The sequence below is a fragment of the Cricetulus griseus genome, chromosome 2 (genome assembly GCF_003668045.3).
Source record: "Cricetulus griseus strain 17A/GY chromosome 2, alternate assembly CriGri-PICRH-1.0, whole genome shotgun sequence".
Classification (NCBI taxonomy): domain Eukaryota; kingdom Metazoa; phylum Chordata; class Mammalia; order Rodentia; family Cricetidae; genus Cricetulus; species Cricetulus griseus.
Genome location: NC_048595.1, coordinates 226,200,381 through 226,208,389, shown reverse-complemented (window position 1 = coordinate 226,208,389; position 8,009 = coordinate 226,200,381). Strand labels below are relative to the sequence as shown.

General features: G+C 42.9%; 1 long non-coding RNA gene across 1 annotated transcript; it reads left to right on the top strand.

The window, feature by feature from the left end:
* The first annotated feature begins 5,349 nt into the window (after nt 1-5,349).
* Nucleotides 5,350-7,771, top strand: LOC103158764. Its single transcript, XR_003483099.2, has 2 exons — nt 5,350-5,515; nt 7,069-7,771. It is a non-coding gene; the product is annotated as an uncharacterized LOC103158764 (long non-coding RNA).
* The last annotated feature ends 238 nt before the right edge of the window (nt 7,772-8,009 follow it).

Genomic DNA, 8,009 nt, shown 5'->3' with positions numbered 1-8,009 from the left:
TCAAAGAATTGGGAAACGGGAAGTAGAGTGATGGAGAAAACCTAGCACAGCCAACAGCTGCCTTAGCCGTCTCAGCAGCCTGGTTTACAGCCCATGATGCCTAACCAGCAGCAGAATGCAGCCAGCAGCCTCAGAACCACAAATTACTCAGCAACCAAAGGAGCAGCATGGGAGGCCAGATGCAAAGGCTCATGGTTCAGTACACTCCACTGCCTTCTTACCAAGTCCCAGTGGGCAGTGACCCACAAAATGTGGTCCAGTCACCTCTCCAGCAGCCCATGCTGGTCCCTGCCAGCCAGTCTGTACAAGGAAGCTCCCAGCAGGGGGTGTCTACAGCATAATCCCACCAGCTCAGTAGAATGGTCCAAGCCCTTCTATGCAATTGGAAATATAAACAAGGGGAGAGAGAGAGAGAGAGAGAGAGAGAGAGAGAGAGAGAGAGAGAGAGAGAGAGAGACTGAGTTACTTGGCAAACGGGAGACTTGCTGAACCTTAGTTGCACTGAGTTAAGATAACCTTCCTCCATATTACAGTAGAGCTTGTGTTTTCTGCTGGATCCTCATTTTGTTGTTCACTGCAGTTAATGTGGCTGTGACTCTTCTCTATAACTGACAAAGTTTAGCCTTGTCCCACAGAGAATAGAAAGCCTTGGAATCACAACCACTTTCCAGCCGTATTATAGAAATGGTCTCACTACTGGATTCCACAGTGATTAATATTTCCTTCCAGATGTAAGATTTCTTTATTTTCCAGCTCATAGTTAGGCCAAACTGTGGTGTGGGAGAACGATGGGCATTTTCCCTCAAGTTCTGAGAATCAAAGGAGCTCCAGTATCCCAGATATGCTCGGACTGAGTATATTCTGTGGAGAGTTTGAAACCCATTTGAAAAGAGAAAGGGAAGACATCCCCTTCATTCCTACTTATTTTTCCACTTCCTTCAGGCAATCCCTGAGCTCCTAAGGTCATAGGTGCATAGCAACTGGTACTCATGATCGAGAAGGATATAGCCAACAGGAGTAGCTGCCCCCACTGTGCCCCACTTGGAATCTCAGTTTTCTTCAAACCTCCTCCAAGTATGCTGAACTCTAACTGACCTGCTCTCAAAACCTGGCCTTCATACCTTGAAAATAGCCACCCTTGAAAATAACATGATTTCATGAGCAGATGAACACCTTTATTCCACCAACCAGCAATATCAACCTCTCTCAACCTGATTGGAATTAGGATGGGGGCAGGGCATAAGTAAGAAATGGGGACCTATTGAGGAGTCTGCCTGTAGCCTTGGGGTAGCAGGACTTGTTAAGTAGATGGCTAGAGGTGGAATAAAGCTAGAAGTAGGGAGGGGCTGTTTTGATGAAGATAGCTTACTGAGGATGCTGGGAGATAAGTGGGGGCTAGAACAGGGCCTAGGTCATCAGCTGTTTCAATAGAACCTTGGCAGCTAAGGCTCATTTGTCCAAAGGTGTTGCTGAGGTCATCTGCTCATGAAATCATGTTATTTTCAAGGGTGGCTATTGTTGAGGAGCAGGGGTGGGGGAGCAGGAAGTTCTGCTTGTTGCTGTTGCTGGGTGGCATAGACAGACCTGGGTGCCCTGTTTGCACACTTTGGGGTCACTTAGTGCCATACCTGGCCTTTTCTGTTCTGTCACCTTTTATCACCTCGGGTAAGGATGGAGATTCTACTGAAGCTGCTGGCTGGCTTTGATGACCAGGTCATATACTCTGAACAGAGACATCTGAGTTTGTGTTCCTCCAAGGCTCTAGGATTTGAGTTTGATGTCTGTGCTACTTTGTCAGCTGCTTGAGGTACAGCTCATCCATCAGGTGAAGAAGTAAGAACTATATCAAGTATAACTTTGAGGAACACTGAGGAAGGATAATGAGTGGCCCCTGACACTTCATGTCATAGGGCCCCAGAGCAGGTTGAGCTTCTGGGGTGAGCTCTTCTTGGAGGGGAATTCTCTCCAGGGCCAAGGATGCAGGGGATCAGGGTGGAAAGGGGAAAGGGGCTCAGGAAAGTGGGACAGGGGAAGAGAAGGGGGCCTAAATAATGAGAGAGGAGGAAGGGGGAGAAGCAGAAGGGACACAATTTTGTTTTAAATCTTCTGTGTAGAAAATGAAACTGCAGGTCTGGTGCATGCTGAACTGTAGCTCCAGCCCTTACTCTCTATGTAGGCCCTGTTTGCATGACTTTCAGGTCTCCTAGGTGAACTTTGAGTGTTCTGTCTGCTTTTCTCTCTGGTGTCTGGCCTTTCCTAGCTGTACTAACTTCAGAAGCAAGGACCTAAAAAGTTGTTTGTAGATCTGAGGAGGAAGGGAAGAGTTACTTCTTGGATGTGACCTTCACAATGGAATAATATGGCCTGGTCACATCATTGGGAAGTCACCATTGGTGTGTTTAGATGTGTTTTATTGGACTGGTCAAATCCCTCACACAGTTTCTGATCTTTCTTAAGGACAGAGCCCCAGGTGGGTGGGGAGGGGTTACTCTATAGTTATGTGTCTCAGAATCCACATGTTTGAATTCTTGGGCTGTTTTCAGTGCTCCTTTTTCACTTTCATTTATGCCTTTTATTCTCTACCCATTGTCTTTCTGCCTCCAAAGAATACATTTCCACAAACTTATCAGGGTTGGGGAAAAATGAAGGTCTTGTGGCAGAATGGGGCAGAAACCTTTAGTGGTCGATCATTTCTTTTCTCCAACTCAGCTGTATGTCCACAGAAACCAAGTGGCCATTATCTGAGCCTGTTGAGAATTCTGCTTCGAAACTGCGATGGGTCTTAGCTTTCCTGCTGCTGACTTAATATTCCATTTGCAGGAATGATGATTGGGTATATTACTAAGACATTGTTGTCTTATCTGTTTTCTGTCATCAAGAGATGGTTCAGTGGGTAAAATACTTACAGGAGAACACAAGTTTGATCCCCAGCACCCACATAAGCAGGCCTGGTTATATGACCAAATCCCAGCACTTAGAAGACAGGGAGAGACAGGAGTAACCCAGCCAGTCTAGCCCAGTCAATCAGTTTCATGCTCAGTGAGACACTGTGTCAAAAAAAAAAATGAAGAGTTATTGAGAAAGACAACACTCAATGTCAACCTCTGACCTTCACATGTAGCACACACATGAACAAATAGATAGATAGATAGATAGATAGATATAGATAGATATAGATATATAGATATATAGATATATAGATAGATATATAGATATATAGATATATAGATATATAGATATATAGATATATAGATATATAGATATATAGATATATAGATATATATCTGGATCTGGATCCTAATGTTTTTATATTGAGATAGGGGTTCTTTGTGTAGCCTTATCTGTCCTTGAACTCTTTCTCTGTCTCTCTGTCTCTCTCTGTCTCTCTGTCTCTCTCTGTCTCTCTCTCTGTCTCTCTCTCTCTCTCTCTCTCTCTCTCTCTGTGTGTGTGTGTGTGTGTGTGTGTGTGTGTGTGTGTGTGTGTGTGTATTATAGTGAATTGAAGAATCAAAGATTGGCATTTGGGGAGCCCAAGGCAACTGGAATTTGTGGAATACAATTTGTGAAAAACATTCCTTTTCCCACAGAATCACCTTGGTTCCTATGTCATAAATGAACTGACTGTGTATCTTTTTCTCAACTTTCCATTCTCCATCCCTTCTATCCATCATGGCAACATTTCTATGGCCAGTTTCACCACTGAGCTGTATCTCCACCCATGATTTATATTTTTGATGTTATTATCAATGGTATTTAATTTTCATTTTCTAATTACTTGCTAATATACAAAATATAATTGCTTTTTATTTATCTATTTATTTTTGCCATTTTGAGACAGGGTCTCTCTATATAGCTCTGGCTGTCCTGGAATTCATGCTCTGTAGACCAGGTTGGCTTCGAACTCCCAGAGATCTGCCTGCCTCTGCTTCCAGAATATTGGGATTAAAGGCATGCGCCACCACACCTGGCTTTATAATTGTTTTGTTTGTTTGTTTGTTTGTTTTTAATACTGGCCTTGTTAAATTGACTTATTAGATCTAGTATTTTTTGTGAAACAAAATATTTTTCTGTATAAGCAATCATGTTACCTATGAATAAAGATAATTTTACTAATTTAATTTTTATATTTATCCCATTGTTTGGAAGGAACATGTTATGTATGAGCATTATGTTTTGGAAATTTCTGGGGACTTATTTTATGACTTAGCCCATGGTCCATTTAGGTACATGCTGCAAATGCTAAAATGCTCCAAATAGTCCAAATGTTCTCGATTCACCTAACAGTGTTTCTTATGAAGAATTATCCACCATTTATATCATTGTATAACAGGGACCTAGACCTTAACACAACTGACTCCATGATGGAAGTACCATACAGGCTGTAAAACTCAGCCTTGTAGACAACACTACCTGCCAAAACTAAAACAAAGCCCCAATTGGTCAAAGTCCATAGTTCTGGAAAAGTCTCTTAAGTGTACTAACCTTGCTTTTTGGCTTCTGTAGTTCTGCTTCTGGCTAACTGTTGTTGTTAACTGAAGTATTGCAACCTAAAACATGGTGTTTGTGCTTAAAAGCTCACCCTGAGAAAGGCTCAGGGCTGCCCTGGGATCCTGAACACTCCGTGTAGTTCCTGGCCAGCTAATAAAGACTTTCTATTGACTTACAACCATGTCTAAGCAGTCTTCTCTGGTGAATAAAGTACAACAATTGTTTTTCTGTGTGACTTGATTTCTCTGGCTACTTTCAATATAATTTCTATTTTTGGTAACTGAATTATATGGCTGTGTTTTCTTTTCTGTTTTTCTTTTTTGCATATGTATGTATCCATGTGCGTGTGAAGGTCAAAAGTTACCATCAGCCATAATCTTTAATCAATATTTTATTTCTTCCTGAAACAGTCTTCTGTATACCAAGCTGGCCTTGAAATCGTCATGTAGCTAAGGATGCTCCACTCAGATTCGAACATTTTTGCTGACTGAGCTATCTTCTGAGCCCTAATTTTCTTATATTTATCTTGGAACTTACTTGAACTTTTTGGATATGTAAGTAGATTACTTCCCCCAAACTTTGGGGAAATATCAATTATGCTGGCTTTCAGTGCTTTCATTCTGCTTCATTCCTTTCTCTTTTTAATGTTGAGAAATACATATTTAGATTGGACAGCTGGACTCAGTTTAGATTTTTCCTTTTTCTTTTCATCACACCCCTACCCTCCCCACACACACTCTGGGTAGTGTGGTGATATTTTGTGTTCTAAGAAATAAAACTTGCCATTTTATTTATCAGAGTGCAGAGCTAGCCACTAGTTAACCACAGAGGCTAGACAGTGGTGGCACACACCTTTAATCCCAGCATTTAGGATCTCATGCCTTTGATCTCCGTACTTGGGAGGCATATGCCTTTAATCCTGGCACTAGGGAGGAGGAAGTAGGAAGTGATGCGGCTGGGCAGAGAGAGGAATCTAAGGCAGGCGGCAACAGGAGCTTGTCCCCTTCTAGGCTGAGAGGATGGTTAGGTAAGAAGTGGCTGTGGTTGCTCTTATGTCTCTCTGATCTTTCAGCATTCATCCCTGTAGCTAGCTCACTCCGGGTTCTTATTATTAAGACCAATTAGAATTCCCACTACAGAGTGTCACTAGATAGTTCAGGCTAGCCTTGGATTTGGCATCTTTCTATTTTAACCTTTCAAGTGCTGGGGTTATTGGTTCATCTCCACACCCAAGCAAGTGTTCCCAGTTATGACTAACTAGAAGCCAGTCACATATCTCCTTTGTCTCTTCATCAAGCCACATCAGGAACTGACCACTTCAGTATCACAGCTTTCTCACATCAGGGGCCTGTTGAGCTTCCCTGTCACATTGTATTGTCTTGCTGGGCTCAGTGGTCTGGGAACCTTATGATGGTGTTGTGGTTGGGCACGGATGTTCTGGAGGACTCTTCTGAGGATGTTTGGGCTGCCTTGGGAGCTGTGGCTGGGCTGTGGAGATGGATGGTGTGCACACCTTTCTTTCCTGATGCAGATGCCTTTCAGCATTGCCTTCTGGGCTCTGAAAGCTTTGCCAGAGGCTTGAAAAGAGGAAATAACTTCCTCCTTTGCCTCCAGCACCATCCTGGTAAAGATGGCTTTGTTTATTATCTTCAGTCTTCAGTCCCTTTGTTTTCTCAGAATTTTAATTTCTAAAGACTCCTTACCAAGTTTGTAGATGATGGTGGTCACCAAAATTGTCTCGAAGGTAGCTGACTGACTACAAAGCGATATGATTGAGTCTGAATTACCCTCTGAAATTTATTGTGTTAAGGTCACACCTCCCACAGCCTACTTCCTGGTCCAGTGAACATGAAGGAGGTTCTAAGAATTCTCCTAAGGCTAACTTTAGCTCAAGGATTTCACAGTGAATTGCCAAGATACTCTAGGAAACTTCCAGCTCACTTTCCTCCACTCTATACCATTTTAGATCAAATTAGGAGTATGAACTGATGATCATCACAGCTTTCTCAAGCCTCTGCTCTCTTCCTGTTCCTCCTCCTTTTCTTCTGTTTGATTGCTTGTTTGTTTTTGAGAGGGTTTCTCTGTGTACTTCTTGCTGTCCTGGAACTCACTATGCAGACCAGGCTGGCCTTGAATTTGGAGACCTGCCTGCCTCTGCCTCTCAAGTGTGCATGTCACCTCTGCCTGGCATTCTCCCCCAACTTCTATAACAATAATTTTCCTGAATAACACTGTGTTTAACCCATTAGTTAGTTCATTGTTAGTGTCTGCTTTGAGGGAGTAGTACCTGAGTATCAGGGAGTGGCTTGAGGAAACAGGCAATAAGATAATATCTAGGACTGACTTGTCCATGGCCTAGAAGGCAGACAGGTTGTTATGTTGTTGATAGGTGGGACAGACAGTCTGTGGGAAATGGTATCTTCTCTGCTTAGTATCTAACTTGTGTTGCAATGAGGAAATAAATCATTAGAGGGCAATATTTTGAAATGTAAAGTAACAAAAATTGAAAACTATGGGTCCATGGGGTCCACAAAGACAGTGGAACTAGCTGATTACTGCTAAATTGTTCCTGATTTGCAGAGGAATATGAAGGATGGATGGTTAACAACAAAAGCCACGGATGTGAACCAGACCCTTTAGCCATGGCTTAAGAAGACCTGCAGTGGAAAGGCAAGCGTGTCTATCAGAATGACAGCACCTCTAGACATTTGGATACATACCCAGAGATGCTCAGAGCTCTGCTGGGGAAGGTCTGCTGTCTGGAAATGAAGGTTGTGGACGTGAGAGCTTCAAGGCCCTGGCTTCGAGAGCTACTGCAACAGGGACTATGACTTATTGCTTCCCACTCTGGAGCATTCCCTTAGGAATGAGGTCCACAGGCATATGCAGAAGCTGCTCCCCAAATCTGTGAAGAACAGTAAGTTGTGGATCACAAGTGATGGACTACAGAAGCCTCCAGCTTTGGCGAGGGCCATTGGTCAAAGACCACAGCTACTGGCCTCTGCAGTCTAAAACTGTGTTTGTATTGGGATTATACATGACATGAAGGACTGGGCCAGCATGTTCTGGAGATTCTGGGCTCTCCTGATGGCTGACTTGGCTCAAGGACTCTCAGGTGTCCTTTACAAACTGTTATTAGACCGCATGGACCATCTGTCTTCCAAATGTACCTTCCCTTTCTCCTTCACTGGCATGGCTATTTGATGGCTCACTTAGCCATCTCCAGCTCCTTCCCTGTTTTGTCTCATTTTCACTAATAAAACCCTTGCACATTTGGTTCCTTCTTAGTGCCTACCTCTCAGGCAGCATTCTTTTATCCGGGTGTCCCTAATTGCTGGTAAGCCCACTCAGTGAATGCACATTTTGGTCATCAAATGTAGATATGTGTGTCTCTTTTTTTTTTTTATAGTTTCTACTTTTCTGTCAACATTCTCCGTTTGCCATCCAGTCATTTTTCAAGTACGTGTCATCAGTTATTTAATAGAATGGCAAACCCCAATTTCTTGTCTGGGCAAGAATGT